Source organism: Pezoporus occidentalis, unplaced genomic scaffold (assembly GCF_034315485.1).
Source record: "Pezoporus occidentalis ecotype Australia unplaced genomic scaffold, CSIRO_AGI_Poc_V1 ctg44, whole genome shotgun sequence".
NCBI classification, from domain to species: Eukaryota; Metazoa; Chordata; class Aves; order Psittaciformes; family Psittacidae; genus Pezoporus; species Pezoporus occidentalis.
Window position 1 is genome coordinate 4,098,563 of NW_026915769.1, and position 24,381 is coordinate 4,122,943.

The 24,381-nt window shown below is 37.2% G+C and overlaps 1 long non-coding RNA gene across 1 annotated transcript in view; it reads left to right on the forward strand.

Moving 5' to 3' along the window:
• The window catches only part of LOC134172112 (uncharacterized), a 42,388-nt gene that overhangs the window by 17,177 nt on the left and 830 nt on the right, over nucleotides 1-24,381 (forward strand). Inside the window, exon 2 of the long non-coding RNA XR_009967835.1 lies at nucleotides 23,498-23,584. This is a non-coding gene — a long non-coding RNA (uncharacterized LOC134172112). The remainder of the gene's footprint in view (nucleotides 1-23,497; nucleotides 23,585-24,381) is intronic.

The following is a 24,381-nucleotide window of genomic DNA, read 5'->3' on the forward strand; positions in this document are numbered from 1 at the left end:
TGTCAATTCTGCATACAATCACTTTAGAGCAGCATCAAAGTATGCTGAAGTTTTAAACAACAGAACTGGTCAATATTCAAATATTCATTAAGATTTCCACTGGGATTTTCAGTGGCTGCATTACAGATGAAAAATAAGTGATTGCAGATAATCTTACCTTGATTTACTTACCTTGATTTTTCTCAAATTTCAGTTCTTCAGGACAAAGAAATGGTGGTGGCAAGAGGCAGTTTTAGAAAAACTATGTTAACACTTCATTTTGGAAGGGCAGTGTATTCCTTGAGGGGGTCTGTAATCACAAATTCCACTTTAAATTTTAGAGAGGGGTTAAACTGAGTGTCAAAGTTTATTTTATTGCCTTTCCACCTCACTCCCCTCAATGCTTTAGAATTTCACCATTTTTCCTCTAGGGCCTTTGCATCACAGTTTGGATATAGTTACTGAGTTTAAATAGCAGAACACTAATAAGAACTATTCATTGCTGTCCTGCCAGCTGTTCTGTACTGCCATCTGTGCAACTGATTGTAGTCAGTTGATGTTATAAATCATGTTGTTTGTCCTTTGCCAACTTTGCCCCCTTCTCAAGAAAGAAGCTGCCAGTCTGGATTTTAAAAGATCTTCTGTGGAGAGCAGAGAACTTATGGTAGCCTGAAAACAGGCTTCTTTTTCTCTTTTAGGGGTGAGGGGATCAGCAAAAGAATCTATAAAGGTAGGGGGAGTGAAGAGACACTGCTGAAGATGGAGGCTTTCAGCAGCTGCTGGTGATTTTGAAGATGGCTCTTGGTTTGATGTGCAAGTATGAGAATGATGGATATGGAACTGGGATGAAGTTCATCTCTTTTTAAATTACAATTAAGCAAGCAATTTCAATCACAAATTATGTGTCACCCTGGCTATAATCTACCCATTCACTTTACAAAATAAAGGAGGCAGCTGATTAAATTTAGCCAGCATGTTTTTTTGCCTGCTGTCTAGACAATTGGCTTGGTTCCCATTCCTCCAGCCTTAGCTTGCTTTCTTGGTTGTAGGCCCACTAGGCCACTTAACTATTCTGCTGTCATTTGAACAGTGTGTTCAGAAGGTTAATAAAGACTATGCAGGGATGGGCTTTTTTTTAACTCTTAGGTCTTTAACAGAGAATGTGGACATCATAAATAAGCCCACAGAGAGTTTCTGCTAATGCTGAATGAGTCCTGTTTGTGTGAAAACATTTCGGCTCTGGATTCAGCTCTCTTTGAGGTTTCTAGAACTTGGAGGAGCCCTTTCACCTTGTATTACTGCAGAATTGGTGCATGTATTATGATATGGTTCTTTCCAGCTGTAGTTTGTATGTACATTAGAAGTCAGTGAAACAAAGGAAAAAAAGTTTGAAAATAACCCCCAAAATGACCCCCACATGAGGCTACAGAGACCTCCAAGTTCTTTGGGTGCAATTGCCCTTTGCATTTACAGATACAAAAGGTATATAGACAGTTCTTATTAGACTGTATTGCAGCAATATTCTCCCACTTTAAAATAGTGTACACACCACAGTCTTATGACTAGGTTTATAGTACCCTGAAGATTCAAGCTATTTGTATTGTACTGACTACCGTTATTTCTTGTGTATTATTTCCAGGTTAGAGCTGAAGAGTAACGTATTTATTCATGGGATAAATTGGAGTTCAGTTTTGAGTAATGTCTGGAATTTAAGCTGAAAATTTAACAAAAAAAGCACTTGAAAATTTCATATGCTCCTATATGCAGTCTTTTGTGAATGGGGTTAGCCTTCTGCCTGGAGATAATTGAATGCAAAACATTTAAGATTTCACACTATCACAGTATGCTAGAGATTGGAAGGGACCTCAGAAGATCATCTAGTCCAATCCCCCTGCCAGAGCAGGAACACCTAGATAATGTTACACAGGAATGTGTCCAGGTGGGTTTTGAATGTCTCCAGAGAAGGAGACTCCATAACCTCCCTGGGCAGCCTGTTCCAGTGTTCCGTCACCCTCACGGAGAAGAAGTTTGTTCCAGTTTGTACCCATTACCCCTTGTCCTATCATTGTTTACCACTGAGTAGAGCCTAGCTCCATCCTCGTGACACTCCCCCTTTATATATTTATATACACTAATAAGGTCACCCCTCAATCTCCTCCAAACTATAGAGACCCAGCTCCCTCAGTCTTTCCTCATAAGGGAGATGCTCCACCCCCTTAATCATCTTAGTTGCCCTGCGCTGGACTCTCTCCAGCAGGTCCCTGTCCTTCTTGAACTGAGGGGCCCAGAACTGGACACAATATTCCAGATGCGGTCTCACCAGGGCAGAGTAGAGGGGAAGGAGGACCTCTCTCGACCTACTAACCACCCCCCTTCTAATACACCCCAGGATGCCATTGGCCTTTTTGGCCACAAGGGCACAGTGTTTGCTCATGGTCATTCTGTCATCCAGTAGGACCCCCAGGTCCCTCTCCCCTACACTGCCCTCTAACAGGTCGTTCCCCAACTATACTGGAACCTGGGGTTGTTCCTGCCCAGATGCAGGACTCTACACTTTCCTTGTTATATTTCATCAAGTTATTCCCTGCCCAACTCTCCAGCCTGTCCAGGTCTCGCTGGATGGCAGCACAGCCTTCTGGTGTGTCAGCCACTCCTCCCAGCTTAGTGTCATCAGCAAACTTGCTGATAGTACACTCAATTCCCTCATCTAAATCGTTGATGAATATATTAAATAATACCGGTCCCAGTACTGACCCTTGAGGCACTCCACTAGTTACAGGCCTCCAACTAGACTCTGCCCCATAGACTACAACTCTCTGGCTTCTCTCCTTCAGCCAGTTCACAGTCCACCTCACTACCTGATCATCCAGACCACACTTCCTCAATTTAGCTGTGAGGATGCTGTGGGAGACTGTGTCAGATGTGTTGCTGAAGTCAAGGTAGACCACATCCACCTCTCTGCCATCATCCATCCACCGTGTTATTTCCTCATAAAAGGCTATGAGATTGGTCAAGCATGACTTCCCCTTGGTGAAGCCATGTTGACTGCCCCTCATAACCCTCTTACCCTTGATATGCCTTAAGATGGCACCAAGGATAAGGCGTTCCATCACTTTCCCAGGGACGGAGGTGAGGCTGACCGGTCTATAGTTACCCGGGTCCTCCTTCTTGCCCTTTTTGAAGACTGGAGTGACATTTGCTTTCCTCCAGTCCCCGGGAACCTCTCCCGTTTCCCAAGACTTGGTAAAGATGATGGAGAGTGGTCTAGCAATGACTTCCGCCAGTTCCCTCAGCACCCGTGGGTGCATCCCATCTGGACCCATGGATTTATGGATGTCCAGATTGCTCAACTGGTCTCTAACCCATTCCTCATCGACTAAGGCAAACCGCTCCGTTGGCCTGACTTCGTCTAAGGTCTCAGGGGTACAGGGCTCTTCAGGACTGCCTGCAGCAGAGTAGACAGAGACAAAGAAGGCATTCAGTAACTCTGCCATCTCTGTATCTTCTGTCACCAGGGCACCCATCCCGTTCATCAGTGGGCCTACATTGCTTCTGGTGTTAGTTTTGTCTGCTTCAAAACAATACATCTTTGTCAGTGCAGCACTAAGCCTGAGCTGCATTAAGACTTGACTTGTACCCAGCCAACCTGGAGAGCAAGCAGAGCGTGTGCGCATTTGCTTGCAGAAGGCTCTGTTGATACACATTTAACAACATCTCACAACTCCTGTGGCCACAGCATAGTGAATGATTGTGCTGGTTGGTGCATTTTCACAATGTACTGCTAGACATCAGCTACAGTTCATTATGGGATGTTACAGTGAAGCCAGGAAGCAGGACTTCCTTTGTAGAATGGATACATGAGAGACTTCAAATTAAATTTTCACAAGATACTGTGATGACTCACATGAAGCAGAGCTTCAAAAGCCTGATTTTCCGTCTGGAAACCTAGGTATCCTAGTGGGTATGTTTTACCAGCTATATCATCAGCTTCCATTGTGATCTTTCTTTTTTTAAACTTTGTTTTTCTTTTGGAAGTCTACATTAGTCCAAAACACTGTATGATCTTTACACTTGTAACTTCATATGTTCTTTGAGATGGCATTAACAAGCTGCATCTCATGCAAATACTTGTGTATTGAGCATCCAAATTGATGGATGATCTAGTGTTCATCTTTTTAAAATTACAGGGATTTGTTAAATAATCTGTAGCAGCCAACTGTTTCATCCTTTCTGGGTCTACTTGCCTGATTGTCTGTGTGGTGTGTGAAGTTTTTGGGGTTTTTTTTTTGATTGCTTTGCTGTTTGTTTTGTTTTGCATTGGTTTATTCACATGATCAACGCAAGGCTGATGCCATCTGGTTTGTATCTAAATTTACTGTACCTGCTACATTTTCCTTTCTTAACATGGCAGCCTGAAATGTCAATGTCCTGAAACTTTTCTCAGATACAGTTTTTTTCCTTTTCACCTTCCCCTCGTGCCCCCCCGCCTTGTTGTTTCTAGTAGGCTCCTACTAATCCTGATGGACGATTTGTATTTTCACTAGCTCAGACTAGTGTGCCATTTTGCCCCACGTGTTTCAAAATGAGTTCATATCGCAGTTCCTGTGAAAACCAGGTGTTTAAATCCTCAGTGCTTTGCTGGTATTTTCTGTGTTTTTCCTTACGGTTACCCAGGTTTCTAGTGTTTGGCTTCACAAACACTTTTGCACCCTTCCCGAAGTCTACCTCTTTTCTCTAATTGAGATTTTAATTGTTTTTAATGTAAGTGTCAGAGTTATTCTTTATTTTCTTCAGAAAGTTATTTTTTTTTCAGTTGCAGTTTGTACTACTTAGATGAGGAAGATAGCCTCTTTTTCCATTTTTTTTTGTTTCTGAGTTAGACATGCTTCTGCAGAGGTAGTTCTTTGACTCCTGTTAATAAATAGAAGGCATTGTGTGGATTCTGGATATTTTCTGCAAATTATATAGGTTCAATTTTATATGATGGAAAGGAAATACTGAACAGTTAGCTTCTAATTCCAAACAAGAATTAATGCAGCAAGGAAGACAATATCCTCTTTAAAAGCTATTTTTGTCTTTCCCTCCACTTTTGCTATACGGCTTCCAGACCTTCCCCCAGACCCATCCTGCCTGGCTTCCTGTTGCAAATGTGAGGAAACATTTGCACGTATCCTTGCAGAGGAGCTTTACTTATTTGCTGGTCACTGCACATCATTTTCACAGCACTATTTGCAGGTTAGACCCTCAAAAAAAAAAAATAGTTCAGTTTTGCCACAATAAAATTGTTTTTTAAAATGAATTGGGACTTTTTTTGGCTTAGAGGCGAGCACAGACTTACTTCCAGTGAAAATGTTTAAAACTGTGTATCATGAGGGAGAAGGAAAAAAAGGCTACACTTGAACTAGATTTCATATTGTGTTGTGTGAGAGATTCCACATGTTGTTATTCCATACAAATGTTTTCTCCCAAGAAGCAGAACAAAGTATGATATTCAAAAGAACATAACAATAAAACATATGGATTAGAAAAAAAAAATCTGTCATCTTAAATGAGCAATATCATTCTTTAGCTCGCCTCCAGTGGGTCTGAGATGTTCCTAGGCTGTTCTAAACTATGAGAAGTTCATTTTAGGACAAAGAGAGTTTTCTGTCTGTTTTTTACGTTTTCCTGTGTAAATCATTGGGGGGGGGGGGGGGCGGGGGAGAGAAAAAAGGGTGGAATTATGCTCTGGACGCTGATGCCTTTGCATTTTTGGCATTATGCCTTCTTACTGTTTTATTGTCTATTTTGGCTGAACTTGAAGTTCCAACCATGCTCCCTGCCAAAAAGAAAAAAAAGAAAAAGTTAGGTCCTTTAAGGATACTGAAAAATGAAGCCAGTTTTTGAATCCGCCACGTCCTGTAAGCAAATAAAAATGAATCTCTATGGAGCTCAAACATTACTTCCTGTTCTCCTTTGGATTCCAAGCAGGAATGGAGCAATTTTATTCTGCATCCAAAAAAAAAAAAAAAAAAAGGGGGGGGGGGGAGGGATGGTTGAATAGAGGACTTCAAAGCAACACCAAGAAATCTTTGAAAGGCTTCTATGCAGCTAACTTTTAAAATGTGTGTAAAATGTTTTACACTTTAAGTAATATATGGCTGTACTTGGAAAAATGTGCAGCAACTTCCCCTCTTCGCCCCAGCACTCATATTTTGTAAGACAGCATAATAAGGGTAGAATTTTTTTTTTTGTATATTTCCCTTTCTACTGGTTTTGTAAGCATTACTTACTAAGCTTGCAAATGTTTCAGTATTGATAGTATATACTAATTTTTTAAGACATGTGAAAGTGATCAAAAAGATCTTACTTGAGGTTTCCTGAGGAGACCAAAATGAGAGGAGAAGCTAAGAGGGAGAGAGAAAGATGCTTTTTCCAGACAAACTAACTAGGATTTTGGTGTAGTAACCTGTATATTGCGATACCTGGTTCCACAGATAAAGTAGAGATTGTAAGTTTAGGTGCTGCTACTGTCCTAACTTTTGAATGAATGAATACATTTTTCTGACATAAAAGTTAAACTGCTAACACAAAATTGACTTCTGGATTTTTGCCACTGTAAAATTAGGAGTAACTCTAACCCAAGAAGACTAGCCAAGCTTGAAATTCACTGTGGACAAATGTTCTTTGCTCATAATTCTAGAGGAAACTATTTTTGGTAGTGAATGAATATATGTAATCATTAACACATGATGGGGCCACTGTAAAGGCATAAGGCTGAAACATGAATGCTTCCAGCACCCAAGAGGTGCTTTTGTATTTTACTTAATAAACTGTCTGGAATGTGCTATTACTTTTACTTTTCTGTTTTCTTTACGTTAATAAAGTAACTTTAAAATTATTTTTAGGAGAAAATACTTGATTTCTTTTCCTCAAAAGAGGCAAAATGATGTAGCTCAAAAAAAGTCAGTTGTTCTGTTGCAAGGAAACAGAGAAAAGAAGACGAAGAATCTACTGAGATCCTTGAACATCCTTCTATAGCAGTTTTCAGTGTGTATATTTACTTGTGCTTGTCTAGAAAGGGTGAATTACCTGAGAGGCACTTTGGATTTATGTGTAATAGTAGAAGCTACTATTACTGGTTTTGCAGAGAGTTAAGTTGTGGAGATCACATCATGCTTCTTGCCTCACTAAAAGGCTTCATTTGATTTCTTGGCATACAAAGAGGCATAGAAGACCTGTCAGCATTGTGGACCTGATTACAGCAGTTTTCTGAAAGTAGCTTTTAGCACAGCCATGTCTGTTATCTTGCTGAGCTCCTGGACTGAGTTGCAAGGAAGGTTTAGAAGTGATAAGAAAACCCAGAAATAACTGAATTGATGTCTAAAAGATTGCTAGGTGGCATGGAAAACAATTTACTGTATTGCATGAAACTGAAGGCTAGCTCCACTTGTGGGCCAGTGAAAGAATGCTGTAAGTAAATCTAAGTGCTCTCCTTTTTCTGTTACATGCGCAATTGGATAAAAGCTTTATTCTGTCCCTTTAACATCTGTGGGCTATTTATTAACAATAGGATGGTAGGTAATGCACAATGGCATAGACTAAGCACCTAAGAATGGACTATTTCCGTGGGGCAGTGGAAAGATTCAGGAGGTTGTCACTCTATATCCCACACTCCCCTTCTCAGTGGTCCTGAGTCAGACTGCTAATAACCTGGATGAGATCCCAGCTTCCATGGATGTCAGAGGGAATTTTACCTTACTAAAATGGATGATCTGCATACATTGATTGATGGCCTAGGCCTGTGTTCTTTTATCTCTGACAGGGAATAAGGAAGTTAATAACTTTCTAATGGATTTGGACTCTTTTTATTTATTTATTTATTTTTAAAGTCTGAACTCAGAAGGGTTATACAAACAGTAACTAGTGGGAATAAGATTTATTTATAGGTGGAGTATTAAACATGAGCTATACATCTGGAAACTTTTATTGGATCAGACCCTATCTGGGATTGTGAGTCAACCAAGAAACATAACAGGAAACAAAGAAAATGACGCTAGTAACTCAGAATATTTAATTTTTAAAAATTATTTTTTATAAAGAAAATTAATAATTATAAATTTCATTCATGTAGTTTAATATTTGTGATTTTCCACGAAATGCTTATTTTTCCACATTACAGTCTTCACCTGTAATCATTTTAGCTGTTCCGTTGTCTTGAATCTTTTTGGCTAATGTTTCTTAACTGCTTTCATAAATGCACAAAACCAGAGTTTTAATATGTCCCATCTTCCATGCACCACAGAATTTTTGTGGTAGTTCTGTCTCTTATTTTAAAACTCAAACCTTCAGACTATAAATTTCAGTGCTGTTGAATTGGACTCCCGTCTTAGTTTTGTAATTTCCGAGGAAAACTTCTTTGAAACTAATAGTACCCCAAACTTCTATTTTAACCTGATTTTCTAAGGAGAAGAGAATTAGTCAATAGTGCCATGTCTGTCTTCCATATACCTGTTTAAAAACCTCTGAACTGATACCAGTTTTAAGCAGGTTTGACAGAGGGGTTGCTGTTCTGGTACTGCATTTTACACAAGGCCTGCTCAATATACTAAGGCCTTGTGCAGCCCTGAAGCATCAGAAATGAAGACTGCTCTGTTTGGTCTCACTTTCAGAACAGGTACAGCTGTCAGTCACTTTGCAAGCGCAGCCTTAGCAACCTTACAGCTATGACATAGACCAGCACTTGCCCAGCAAGTAGGCAAGGCAAAAATAATTGGTGGTGGTAGAAGCATAGGGATTATTGGAAGTATACGAGGAATATTGTATTGAGGGAAAGAGAAGCTTGGCCCATCACAAATAAACTGAAACACTTAGCCAAGTTTTTAACAGCAGTTTGGAAGAAGGAATGTCTGAATAAATGAAAGAACTTGCATTGTTATCTTCATAATGTGTGAGGTCAGCCCTTATCAGACAGCAAGAAAATCTTTCTTGTGGATGTACTGTCTCTCCTGGACATTTCTTTGGTGTCTGTAAAGGGTTTTGTTCATGCTGCAGCCTCACTGCGTTGGTCAAAACCACCTACCTAGACATTGCTAAACCAAATTTTTGGAGTATCTCTTTCAGAGACAAAATGCTGTCTGCTAAAATATGTTTGTGCCAAGTTCCATTCCAGATCACATGTGGATGGCTGGGTTCCATAACCTATGTCGCTAAGGAAACAAATTTTACTTCAATTTCTGAAATTCATACCACCTGCATGTTACAGATTTTTGTAAGGGGTTTCTGGAGTAATATTAAGAAAAAAAAAAAGACATTCTAATTTCTTGAAGATATAGGCTACTCTTAACATTAACTAAAATTAATATATTTTATATGCTGCCACACATCGGCCTGATTTTATAATTTTTTGTTAGAAAAACTAGCTATCCATAGCAACAGAAAAGTGGTTTTAATGACAGCTCACTGACAGTGTTTGCCCTGACCCTATTTCTATTTACAGAATGAATTCTCTTCCAACCCCTGCAATTAATTTCTCTCTTCCCCCAAATTCCATATTTTAATCCAAAGTGTTAATATGATACTCGAAGTGGAGGTCACTGTAGCCTCTTCAGGGATAATACAGTTGAATTTGAATGAGTCTGCCTTCTAAGGGGTGTAGATTGTCTCTTGAAGAACAAGATTTGTCATGCATGTCAAAAGGTGCATTCTATGTGGGCCTAATCATCTTTCTAGAGACAGTACAATCTTCCTCCATAGAGTTTTCATATTGTTCTGCTCCTATGTCCATTAAGGTGATTAAATCCCATTTTGCAGTGTGAGGAAGTGTAATTGTAGTGCTGCTGTGGGGTATTGAGTCGAGAGAGAAGGGAAAAAAATAAATAAAAAATGGTGAAAGGAGAAAATGATACAGGGTCCAGGGACAGCACTAAATCCCCGCAGCAGATCCTGTGGAAAAAGATATTTTGGAAGTATCCGTTGGAAGAACTGTGTGCTTTGGCCCTACTGAGGATGGATGTTTGATGGCCAGCCGAGGGAAAGAAAAGCATGCTTTTGAGTTTGCATTCAGAAAGATTAATGATTTATGGCTTTAGTTATGTCCTACACCTTTCAACAAAAAGATCGTATTTCATTATTGGTGTCACCAGTGCAAACTCCCTGCTTTCAGTTGAAGAAGTGTGTTACATAACCAAACCAGTTCAGTAGCAGCCAAACACCCTGTACATTTGTACTGCTAATTCTGACTAGGATCTGAAAAGATAAAATCTCTACTTAAAATCATCTACATCTTTCACAAAATAAATGTTTGATGCAATCCATGAAACAAGTATTGCATAAGATCATCAAGCTTTGCTTAGATTTAACAGAGCAAATGACTGGAATTCCAGTCCTCACAGTTGCAGACATCTGAATACTAAGCTATTTCTGTTTTCATCTTTTGGGTGTAAAGGGAGTGTAGCAGTGTTGAAACAGCACTGGTACATGGAGAGTTTATGCAGTGAATTTAGTAAGTATATTTTTGTCTGCTTTTTAGGTATTGAGTAGAGACGGTTTCATATTCTTTCTGTTCTATTCTGAGCAAGCTAAAATAACTTTTTTTTTTCCTATAATGTCTTGCATTTGGGATTTTATGTAAAACTTGTCTGATATGGTTTTCCTTCTGCAGTATGCCTAGTGAAACAATAGTGCAGTGCTTAACTGGATTATTATTGTTATTTTTGTGCAGATTGGCCATGCTATCTGTTCTACTGGGGCACAAATTGAGAGAAGGAAATTTTATTTCTTCACTTAGAGGCTGCAGTCAATGGCAAAAGCTTCTGTGGAGGAATACTTGAAAATATAGGATAAAGTGAACTGATAGAAGAGGCTACATTTTGCAACAGTTACGAGAGATTGCACCAATTGCCCTGAAAGAATTTAGGTTTAGGTTCCTACTTTGGGAACAATATGTATGAGTTGGCTGCATTGACTCAATGAAAGTTTGATTCCATCCTAAAATCTTAAGTGTTCCTTGTTTTGTAGAATGAAAGTCATTACTAAGGTAATTAATGCAATCTATTAATAATGGGTGATTTTTGTTACATTCAAATTTAATATCTCTTATTACATACATGATGACAAAGTGAAACAAGGAATTAATTTGTATGGGAGAGCTGTAACTCTAATATTAGAAGTGCTTTGTTGAAACAGCAAATGGGTATGTTCATGTGTGGGTTTTTTTTTAAATGGGTAATTACAGTTTAAGATCTTGAATGGAATATTTGATGGTTTCTTTGGGAGGGGTGCCAGCTGTCATATTTAGTATGCTGTTTCTCTTGTACCCAAGTGGGAATATGATACTCTTATAAATCAGGTTAACTACATCAAGAGGTTTGGAATTAACTATGATGTCATATCATCTAAGAAGTGCTAAATTGGAACAAATCTTTATCACAGATCCTACTTAATCCTTTTTATATTGCTTGTTATAAACAGATGGGTATTGCCATAGATGCAGATTATATGTAATATTATTATATATATTCCTCTATAGGGAAGACTTAGTCAGCAAGGGATTTGGTGTGGCCTTTGCTGCAGATATTTCTAATTGCAGCTGGGTGAATATGACATGAAGAATCAGCCAACATTTGCTTAAGTAAAAACTGAGAATTTGCTTAGGTGTTCATGACCATTTATATTAGTTTTCTGAATAAATCTATAAAATCAATATTGTGATTATGAAACACATTGAAGAAGTGAAGGAATAATTTGCCTAGTATTTGAGTTGGTCTGTGTTTTCTTCAAAGGTTTTTGTTTGAAGAGTTTGAGATCCCTATGAAGTCTTTACTCATGTTCAGTTGCTTTAGTTTTAAATTGAAATTTGGCATAACATCAGAGAATAGAGGCTATGGTATATCAATCATCACAAACAGTATATAAGCATAATCAAGACTGATAGTTAACAACACTCAAAACCTAGAAACCCAAGATGAAACGAGCTATCACCTTTCCTCTTTAACAAACAAGATCTTCAGTAATTTTGGATTGATAGACCAAAGTTGCCAATATATCCTTTGGGGATTTTGCCTTCCACTTCTGTACAAACCTAACTGCAATCTTTTATCAAATCATCGCTCTATTTACAGCATGCCTTTCCTACTAGCAAGTGTCTAATTGACCTTTCTGAGATGAGGGAGTTCTGCCAGCACCCTGGAATCCCTCAGTCACTGTTTCACTACTTTCTCTATGAGGTTTCTTAGGGAAAAAGATACACAATGGTTAGTATGAAATGGCTTCTTGGGATTGTGTATTTTATTTTATTTCTATAAGAAATAATAGTATGAACTCCTGGTGTGCAATATTTGCTCAAACAGGAAAACCTCAGTCCATGCAATATGCATTTTTTTGAGTTAACTTATTTGCAGCTTGTGTGTGTTTTTCTCAGGCTGTGGACTATAGAATTTAAAACCAAGTGTAGTCTACAAAATATTTAGTTTATTTTATGCAGCATAGTGCTGGAAACTACTGCAAATGATTGCAAGTTTTGTAAACTTTTGTTGTTTTTTTTTTGTTGTTGTTTTTTTTAATTTTCAAACTATTAATTTTGAAATATTTGCCATTCTACTTAATAATTTGTATTATTTATGTTAATTTTGGTCATGTGTGTCTAATATCACTGACCCAAATACTTCTGCCTGTTGCACTCAAACTAAATGACTAATGTTATCTCATTTACTGTGTCCTACATTCTTTGCTTCTGTCTTGTGTTTGGTAATGTAATTGCATATGACAGGTGTCTCATTTTTAGCTGAGATGTGGAGGGGAAGGGTATTCACGTGACCACTCAAAAATGCGGATATTGGCTCAAAGAAGTTGCATGACTGTTAGATCATCAATTGGATTTTCTTCATTCTATTTTATACACAGGCATTGCTAAGTTAGCAGTATTAACATTTGCTGCAGTGATTTTTTTCATTCTTTAGTTAAAAGCACGAGTTGTTCTCTGCAAGCCTGCCAGTTTAAGATCAGAGAGCAGTATTTTGACAGATACTCTTTTGTGTTTTAGATGTCAGTAGCAGGTTTTCATGTCCCTCTTGTCCAAGAAAGCAGAAAATCATCATGGAATTCCAGTGGCTAAATTGCTTTTTGTAACTGCAGCCAAATGATTTATTTGCTTCACATTTTGTTCAGTTGCAGTCATGTTGGTGTAAATGCTGTCTTCTCCCATCCCCCAATATGTTATTTTAATGATGTTGAAAATCTGTCCTTTCAAAATGCATTTATTTAAATGATATGGCATGTTGTAGAGCGACAGAAGCAGAGTCAGTTGATCATTTAATGTTACTCTGAAATAAAAATTTCAGGTGACAATTGTCTCAGTTTTCCTAAAAATAATCTCTGAATCTCTAAAAGGCAGCAAGCAGCATCAAGGCATATGTATAATTGTAAATCAAATTTGGCTTGGGACCTCTGCTTACCTGATGTAATTTCCTGAATACCTTTCTGCATCCTTTGCAATTTCTTTTCCCTGTGTGTAACGAGATGCCTCTGTTTCTGCTTCACACAATCTTTTTCCCAGTGCCTTTGTTCACTTTTTGTCTTGCTATCTCGTTTCTTGTCCTTGTGCTTTCTGACTTTACTCCATAGAAGATTCCCAGCAACTCTATCCAGTGTTTCGTTTTCTCTCAGCCTCATACTGTAATTATTCTTCATAGCTCTCAGCCACTGTGTCAATGAAGTCTTTCCTACCTTCCCCCCTGCCAGTGGTAAAGAACTCTAATACCACTTTGCCAGGTGTTTGCCATCTTTTTGTTTGCATTTCTTGAAGACAAATTTCTTCTAGGAGTACAGAGACTCCCTTCCTTTAACAGAACCCTCATTTAAGAGAGTTGTAGGTAGAGACAGGCTTTGTGCTTGTAGGCAAAGGCAGATTTTGTTTGAAAATTATAGAAATAACAGGCAAAATAAATGCATGTAGTCACTTATTGCTTCAGTAAAGAAATAATAAAGACAGCTATAAAGCATAGGACTGTTATCTTCACCCATATCTGAATCTGTATGGAACCCGAAGGACTTGTAGAAGTAAAATTCGCTTTTCTTCCCCCACCCCCCAACTTTTTATTTTTTTACAAGTGCACTTACTAAAACTCATTGAAAGAGTTGGTAAATTGCGTATTACATCCTGAATTTACCATGTCTGAAGCAATAAGGGTGGTAAATGGAGGCAGATAGGCATGAAAATTAGAAAAACTGTAATGCTTTCAGCTCTTGTTGAACATCTAGATCGCTGAGAATATAAGTCTCTATGAAATCTACTGAAGAGGGGAGGAGAAGGCTTCTAAATTGCTCTTCAGGCAGTTAAGTGTCCCTTTATGCTTTTTGAAATTAGAGCAGTATCACAGAAACATGAGACAGACTTCTATGGTGGACAGTATTCTTATGAAGGTAAATTAAAATCTTTGTTTGTTGTTGTCAGATTACACTGATGGGTAAACTCTCTGCAATATATACATGGACACTCAGAGCAAAGTTCTAGAAATACTTGCAGACTGGGTGCAGCTCATTGGTCTTCTTTTTTTGTTTTTTTAATTGAACAACTGTGCATTTTTTTTAAAGCATGTTTGAGCTAATCATTGTCAAGCTACATGCGTAACAGTGATTACTTTCACTGCCCTAAGTACATCTGAGAAACAAGAAGATTCTTTGGGTTTATTATGTTATTAAATTAAATGACATTTGCTTCAGACTGTGCAGTTTTCTCCCTTTTTCTTAACCAGTAGGGGTGTTCTTCCTCATATAGAGAAAGAAGGTTCAATGTTTGCAGCTGATGTCATCCCAGCTCAAGGTCTTCTATAATGTGAGACTCCTGTATAGCCTGCAGATGAACTTTTAAACTGTTCGCCCAAGTCACTGAAGCTGTAGCAACCACGAAGTATCTTTTAGTTGCACTAGATGAGGTGTCTGAGGTCTGGGGAGCTGGAGCTGTCCGTCACTTTGAGCCTGCGGGCCCCCTTAAGCATGAGTTAAATGATGATACAAATTTCTTCCTGTTGTAGCTACATGTATATAAGGCATGCATTGTTAAACCCATTGAATATAACAGCACTGCAGTTCATTTTGTTAGATGGTTGTGAGCTTAGTGTCTGCTATAAGTTAACTCAATCTCTGCCCAAAGCTTGGGGGAACCCTGTCTAAGGTTTTGCAGCAAACAGATTTTTACCTTAATGCAACAGCATTAAAACAAAATAATGATAATGGGGAGCTCAGTATTCTGGGTTTTGTCAAGGTTTGACATAAACCCATAATCAAATCATTTTGCTTTGAATTTTTCTGTTTTCCATGGCTAAAATGAAGTAGAATACCTACCGGATGTTGGGGATTTATGTACATATAGGGGAGTATGTATCGTGTATTTTTTGTAATGGTTTGTAGGCTTTGATTAAAAAATTTTCTAATTGTGAAACCTACTTAGTATTTGGAGAATAACGATTCTTATTTTGACTTTAATGCATTCACTACTTTTAATGAAGTATTTTCAAATAACTTATTTGGTTTTCTTCCAGTTTGGTATTTTGGGTCAAATTCAGGTCTAAAGTGGACAGGTGCAGCACTACTGAATTGGTGTCTGTAGGCGGTTCCCCACCTTTGAATAGATGTCACTCTTTCATTTGGGAATGGAGTTACTATCTTCCCCCCTTATGTGTATGGAAGAATGGCATTGAAACAACACTTTATGAGTCATATTATGTAAACAGTAGTTGATAAACCTATTGGTGCTATATTTTACTACTGCATAGGAAAGCCAGGAATATTATTTTGATCCCAAATTGATTACATGTCCAAACGTGCTGCAAGAAGTTAACATTCCTCCTAAAGACACACAGACCATACACAGTGAAAGAACAACTTTATAGCTAATTGGAGGTTAGGTGGGCTCCTTTCTAAATTGGTTTTTCTCTGTTTTGCAGCGAATGGCTTTCCTCCTTACTGCGAATGACAAGATTTGCCATTCTCTTTTTTTTTCTATTCCAAGGTTATTGCCCTCTGCTTGGTGATTATGTTCTGGCCATGTATGTCTGGCCTTCTCCAATATGATACTTCTGTTGTGTCTGTAACTATAGAGTTCCCCTGCCAAAGAGGGCTAGCAATACAGATGTACATACATTACGGGAGTTTTCTGATACACGATGAATCCAGAGTGAAAACCTGTGAAAATTGTCATGAGAATTTGCTTCTGTAATTAATTCTGTAACTTGGGTTTGTTTAGGTGTTCTACTTATACTGAGGTTAGTATTTCTTAGAGTTCTTTAAAACTCATAAAACCCCTTAAATAAAAAGTCAAGGAAGCAAGCAAATGCTGGCATCTGATTCTTTGTCTTTGCAATTAGTACAAAATGAAAGGAAACATGGGATTAAGTTATTATTTTATGATGGAAGAAATATATTTTTTCTGTAGATTAATGGAATTTTATATTTATTAATGACATCATTTTGAATTTTTAGATTAAGATCACAGAAGAAAAGACTTGCCACAAAATTTGAATATAGAGGCTTGCAGCAAAGATCGTTGAAGAAACTTAATTTGCTTAACTGCATCATGACAATGGTAGTGGTTTTGGTTGGTAAACATCTTATAACTACATAACTACTTCTGGGACTGTTAGCTAGGCTGCCTGATGGGCACCCCACCCCTGTTCTCGAGGGTTCCCTGTAGAAAGAAGGGGTGGGGGGAAGGGGAAGAGAAGGCTGGAACATCTCTAATACTTAAAAACCCAGCACTTATTAGCTGGAGGAACAGTTCCATTCCATGTGTTGATTTTTGTAAAGCTTATTTTCTTGTCACTTCCATAATAGGCCTGTTACATTTTTGGGGTCATCTTTGCTTCTGTCTACAGTAGGTCCCAACATTTACTCTATTTCCAGCTGTCACTAAGGAAAAACTTTGCTTTTCATTGAGGTATTTGTTGGCTTGTTGCAGATGGTCACTGTGTGGGTTTGGTTTTTTTTCTGGTTTTGCGTTCTTTTTTTCCCCTTCCTTCCCCTCTCCATGCTTTTGTGCAGTTTTGCAGCATGTCTGGCACCCAGATTTTGGATCCATACTTTCTTTTGTCCTCAACAGACAATATTTTTTCATGTGTGAAAGAACACTTCTGGTACTTACGATGCATGTATGTAATTTGTTGCAGCCTTCTTGTGTATACAACGAAACCCCCTAGTTTCAAAGTTTGTCCTTAATTGAAGTCTGGCACAGCAGAATTTCTTGTTTTTCAATGGTTATTAAGCATGTTATCAAGATCTTGCAGAGACACCATCATAATCTTACCTGGCAGTATCCCTGAAGGCATTTTCCAAGCCTTCATTAGAAATTATTTTAATAACCACAGAATCTGGAAGTGCATATGTCTGTATATCGTGTTTATACTTTCCGTTAATGTTACATTAAATGATGTTTGTCAGATGGTACTGTGAAAAGCATTGATTTGGAGTATTGATAGAATATCAGTCCTTCACTCTGTTGCTGTGTATTGTTCTTATCCATCTAAATTTACTAATGTGTTTATTTCTTCTTTCTGTCCCCTGTGTGAATAACAAAAGTTGCCGCGTGCAATCTTAAACCCAGGTCACCATGTGCAATCTTAAGCCCAGGTCATATATCATGTGGTTTTGCAGTTGCATATTTGAGAAATAGATACTCATTTCAGAGCTCCTTTCACAACCACTTTCTCAATGAAATGTAATGCAACTTCAGATTTGGAGGGGAGGAGGACAGAGTGAAAATAAACCTAGGTAAATGCTTGACTTACTATGCTTACATTAATGAACTTGATTGAACTGGATTGACCTCAAGGGAGCAGATTTTTTTTTGTATGAATTTTACAGGGTGCTTTTTCTGGTGGGTTTCACTCACTACAGTGGTATATTTTTTAATGCTTCCGTATTTAGTCTTTCAGTTACTCTGAATCTGCTTGTGGCTTCCATTCCACATCAGGAAAGAATCCTATACAACAGTCAAAAAACTCTCATGTGTGAGGGTAGTATTTCTTTTCATCACTGTTAAAAGTAACTGATATACTTAGCTACTCATCTAAAATCAATAGAAGTTTTCTTGTAACCTAATGTTTCATGTAATCATAGAATAGTTTTGTTGAAAGAGACCTTAAAGATCCAACTTCTCTGCTGTGGCAGGGACACCTTCCACTAGACCAGGTTGCTCAAAGCCCCATCCAGCTTGGCCTTGTATTTTAAGCTGGAATTGTTTTTTGTTTAATTTTGTTTAATTATTTTTTTTTTTAATAATAGCTCAGTCAATGAAATTGCTCTTCTATAAACTTTCTTTTGATTTCAGAAGTATTTCTTTACTTTATATCATCTTAACGTCATGAAAGTGCAATAGCAGTTCCTAACTTAAAATAACTATGGATAGAGAAGTACTGGAAGAAAATCCTACTGTTCATATGCAGTCTGAGTTGGGAATAGAATTTTATCTAGAAATGCTTTGGTTTTGGTAAATATGTTAAGATATCCCTTAATACAGAGACAAGTTTTCAGGAATCCAAGGTCCCTGAGACCCAATGAAAAGTATGAAGCAGCAAAGTTTTCTCTTGGTGAAGAACAGTCGGGTTAGGGAACACTTGAAAAAAATCGGGCATCGGTAAGTCCATGGGGCATAATGGATTGCACCCATGAGTGCTATGGGATCTGTCTGATGTTGTTGCAAGGCAACTTGACTGTCTTTGAAAGGCTGTGGTAATCAGGATGTTTCTGAGGACTGTTACCGCTGACTTCAAGAAGGGGAATTACAGGTTGGTCAGCCTCAGGAGGTGAGGTGGTGTTGGAACAACTAATCCTGGAAACAGTTTCCAGAAATGTGAAGGACAAGAAGCTTATTTTAAGTATTCATTATGGTTTTATGAAGGGGAAACCATGCTTAACCAACCTGATAGTCTTCTGTAATGAGGTGACTGGTTTGATGAGTGAGAGGAGAGCAATGCATGATGTTTGCCTTATTCCAGTAAGATTTTTGATGCTATTTCTCACAATATTTTAATGAACAAGCAGGAAATATGAGTAAGCTAAGTGGACAGTGAGGTAGATTGAAAACTGACTGGCTGGGCCCAGAGAGTTGCATGAATTCCAGCTGGAGGCTGATTAATTCTTCTAGGTCAAAGCTATAAGCTGTAAATGGGCACATTTGGTAATCTGTTTTTTTTTTTTGTTTGTTTGTTCTCCTGCATTTATGATCAGCTTCACAAAGTCCCAGAGCTGTGTGTTTTCTTATCTACAGGTGTGAAGTAAAAGAAAGAGAGAAGGTGAATTTGGTCTTTTTGCTTCTTTTGGTTTGGTTAATGAGGTGTGGATCAGCTTTGTTCTGTTAACATCCCAGGTCACATTCATCTTGAAACTGCACCAAGTGGATTTAAGGAGGTGTTACATAAGAATGGTAAATAAAGCCTACATTTGGGTCAGAATTCATCATTACAGGTATTTATAGTTTCACTACCAATGCAGTCTTGCTACTGGAATATTTCAGGAACCCATTACCATCTAACCTAAACAAATCTGCTTTCTCTTAGCAACATTTTGTTAACAGATGTAGCCCAGAGACTGAACTTTGCAAATTGTGCATTGGAATTGAGGCGTTTCAGCTAAATTCAATAAATGTTAACAACAGTTAACTAATTGCACAAGAAAATTATCACCAAATTGTGAGGAAATAAAGTTCTCATTTATGATTGTGGTTTGTTTTTTTTTTGTTTTCTCTTTCAGCCTGGAGCATCTTGGGGTTGTTGATATTTTAGAAGGGAAGGTGATACCATTTGACTTTAATTTTAGCTATTCAAATCTACAGTTCTTCTAAATCTTGCTATAAAGGGCTGCAGAAAAGGCAGCACGCATACTTGAAGACAAAAATTGTTACCAAATAGACTCACTTGCTAACTTTATTTCCTCAAAATAACAATTTTTCAAAAGTGTAGTATTTGAATGAACATTAAACAAATAGGATAGAAAAGTTGAAACTTCATGTTAAAATTGCTCCACGCCGATGTAAATTATATATCCAGCATCTAAGTACTTAGCCTGTTCTCATTGACCTTGACAGCAATTACAGAGGTCGTATTTATCTATAGGGAACTGGAGTCTGAACAATTTATTTACTATATTAGAAGCAAGGAGACTTTACTTGTACATACACACAACTATGAGTTTTCCTTTTTAAAGTAAAATCTTCTGTGGAGATTGCAAATACAGTTTTCATTTATACTGAGATCTTGTGAGTCTTGTGAAAGAAAATGCATAAGCCAGGATGTATGTCTTTTGTCTTTTAACTCCATGAGCATGAATCATGTTGAAGGGTGCCCTTTCGCTGCGATGTACCAAGAACAGCATTCTGTCTTGTGCCATGCACTCTTCAGTGTGCTGAGCAAAGATAAACAGCTACACAGGTAACTAGTTCTACTGGGGAATGGGAAGAGTATTCCTAGAACAGCTACCTGAGTATTTAATGGCTGTTTTCAGGCAAGTATAATTGTAGTTCAGGAAATGCTTCTTTAATATGGAATCATTAGTGGTTAGATATGGTAAAGAAAGTGTAGAACCAACCAGGATTAATTTTTTTGTATTTGAACCATGTATCCAATTTGTATTGATGAACAATGATTTTTATATACAGATTGACTTAAACTACAGACTTTACCAATGCCCAAACTTAGTAATTAAAGAGGCCATGTAAATTGCGTTTTATTAAGCTTAGGCACTATCTTTCAGTAGTGCACTTTTGCTAATATTGAGTCTCTTTTTCTCTATTGCTCTTTCACTCCTCATTATTTCACTTTTTTTAATTGAAAGAACTTACTTTATTCTGTCCTTTTCATACAAAAAACATGAAGAAATGGTGACACGTTTTACAGAGGCCTCTTCTAACTTATTTTTGTGTAAGTACAGTGATGGATTGTTTTGAGTGCCAACGTACAAATTTTCATTAGGTCAGGTGAAAACAAAGACAATTCAAGTTTCCTTCATCTGTTGTAATCAGAGCATCTCCATTGCCAAAGGGGAATAGCTACCCAGTACAGTTTCCATAGCAGCAAGTTGAGCCAATAATGATTTTCAGTGTAGTGTGTCTAATTGTAGAAGGTGAAACTCAAAATGCATGAAGAGGACTTCCTTCTCTTTCTATAGGGCCCTTTGTATAGTTTCTTTCTTGAGAAGTGTCCGGACTTTTACTTCCAAATGGGTTGAAGGCTGTGGGCACTTCTCTCACTGACTCTCAGGGCATTTTTGAATATTCTATCAGAAGGGTTTCAGCTGGTATTGAGCATCTTACACCAGTCCTGCACAAAGAGCAGGATTTCTCCTAGACAATAATTTTTTTTTTCCTAACAATTTCTTTGCACTTTATTTTTTAATAAAATCATGAAGAAGAGATATGAGAACGTTTTCTTTTGGGAAATTAAGTCTCTACATCACTTGCAGTTCAGATAAAAAAAGAGCCTAATGTATTCAGGAAAAAAAACTTAAGTTTAAGTTATCCTTCTTTGAGATTGTAATCTGTAGGAAATACAGGAGATCAATAGTTAATTCCCACACATATGTAGTTCAGATCCTCTTTCTTTTCTCAGATTCTTCATGAAGATGCCAATTGCAGAGATTAGTTTCAGAGAGGTATCTGATGACAGCAAGGACTCAGCTACCAACTCCATGAAAGTTTTCACTCAAATTTATACACTTTGTGTAGCACTAGCAACTCAGAATGGATTTCTGCAGATACCCTGGAGACACACGGATCCTAGTTTCATTAGCATTCCTATGGTTTATTCATGATACATAGATGCCTTAGTTTGTCAAGGAGTAGCAAATGGGTATCAGCTCTTTTTTGCTATTATAATTTCAGTTGGCAGGTTAAACTATAATAGCTAGTAACTTTAGGTTTTTAATTTCTTTTATGTTGACCTGCCTAGGAAGTAGCATTTATTTTCTTTGATTAAAAAGAAGTAAAATGTAAGCTAGCGCTTCCTAATTAACTTTGTGCTGAAGAATAACTGCAAGTGACGAAGAAAGATTCTTAGAGACTTTTAGGATGGTAAAAATGTATTCCACAACTCATGTTCTGTATGGTATAGCATTCAGAAGAGATGAATTAGTCTGCTGAATTTTAGTGCCTTATACTGAAAAGAACTCACTATCCTGCAAATATTTCAGTAGTTTGTACAAAGTTAATGTAGGGCATGTATTTTTTATGACTTATAATAGTATAAATATTTATCGAGGATTTCAATTTTGTAGTATCACTTTAGTATAAACTGTTAAGCTCTTATTATACAAGATCAATATTTAAGAATTGGATTTAGATATTTGATTTTACAAGATACATAGCTTTACTAAATGTAAAAATATTCCTTTGGTGTATGTTTTTCACCTTTAAACTGAGTACAAGTTCATTGTCCCTTGGAAGAAAAAGTAACATCTTCATTTGTGATCACAGTGCTTTTCATAGGTTACAACTAAGTGCTTTTTGACAACTTAGGCATGTCTTTGGCAACCAAAACATTTTGGTTTAGAGCTTGAATTCAGTAAAATAGCAAAAACTTGAGTGAACACAGACATCTTATGTCTTCACCCTATAAACTGAATTTGAGTAGTTTTCCATTATTTTTAGTAGTGGTGAAGTATTGTTTAAATTTCCAGAAGTCTGATATCCAAGTTAAAAATAATCAGTTACCAGTACATTCAGTAGCAGAAGAAGGAAGCTGTCTATAGCAAATTGATTCTTTCACTGTCATGAGCAGATTGCCCAATCCCTAAAAGTTGTCTTTTGTTCTACTCCATTGACTGTGAGCTCTAACTTTGCTTCTGGAGATTTATTGCCACAGATAAGTTTTGTGGCAATAGCCTTTTGATCTCCTAGATCAAGATTGAATTATAATGCATACCAGACTCTTTCAAGTTTTGAATTTTCAGCTTTAGAGATGATTTTCTCTTTGGATAACTATTTTCAATGTATCTTTATTTTAAAATACCTTTTGCTTTGTATAATTTGCTCTAGTCTTCAAAGATATTTTGTACAACTTCTCAATAAATATTTACTCTTAATTAATAACGTGTAACAAAGTTATTTTGGGGTTAGACGTTCATAAAACTTCAAATGTTCAGTGTTACAGAACCAAATTTTTTCTAGCTTCTTAAGCATATTTCTCTTGTTTTATTTGTATGGGATTATTTTCACATACATGACAGATGGGTATATTGGCTAGAAAATCTTTATCAAGTAGCATACAAAAATATGTGGCAATGTACAGTGCCAGGATGATAGATGGTTTGGCAAAATGCTCATGACAGTATGTTTCAATCATATGTGGACTTAATTCTTCTCTTCAGAGCTCACTGTTGAATTGTATGAGCCTAAATGAGGTCTGAATGTTTTTTGCCCTTTCTGTCATGGAACAAACTAAATGATAGATAGTGCATAAAAGCAGGGTGATTGATAGCATGACATGGAAGACATCTTTGTTTTCAAACACTGCAAATGTGAATGCTGACGGAATTTTTTGCTTTTATTTCTTAGGCCTTGCGTTCGGACTGGTCAAGTGCCTGACTTGGATTGCCTTCTGGAACACAAACAAGCTGTGCCAAGATTTCACCATGATGGCAGGTATGTGATGTATCCTACATACCTATGAGAGAGCCAGTTCTGTTACAACTTCTTAGTGATATGCTGTTTTTAGAGATGCAGCATACCACCACAGTATCTGCCAGAAAGACAGTTTTTACTATTTTCTCAATCTGGCAGTCGTAGCAGTGTTTCTAGCTGAGCAGACCTCTGTGATTTTACACAGAGGTTATCACTAAAGTTTGAATGGCCTTTCTTATAGTTGCTGGGTTTATCTGGTTATATTCAGAACTTTTCTTGCTGAAACATATTAATTTCTCTTCAGAAAGATGTATTTAATTACTTAGAAGGGAATCTAGATTTTTTAAAAAGTAATAATATATTACAAGTTAATTCAACTGATACGGGAAATAAAAAAGAGAGAGGTTCCTCAAACACTTGTTTTATTTGTACAGAAAAAGGAGTCTGCACAGACTTGAGTAAATACAAATTTGAGCTAGCTGAAGGAATGATGTAACATTCATACATTTACAGATTTTTTTTTGTTACATTATTTTCTTTTACCTTTATTTTGAAATTCATGGCTTGTTGTGCCTTTTCCTCTAATTGTGCATCAGCTATTGATGGAATAGCAATCAAGTATGAGGAGGATCTTTTTTCTTTCTTTTTTAACGTCTCATTTAACAGAAATATTTCTCATGAAGCTTAATAAAAGATTTAACGTAATATAAAAATTCTGTCTTTCATGTGGTTCAGTTCATTTGCCTTGTAAAAAAGACATAAAGCATCTTTTTTACAGACTGCATTTTTCTCAGAACATTTTTAGTCATGTTTTTCTC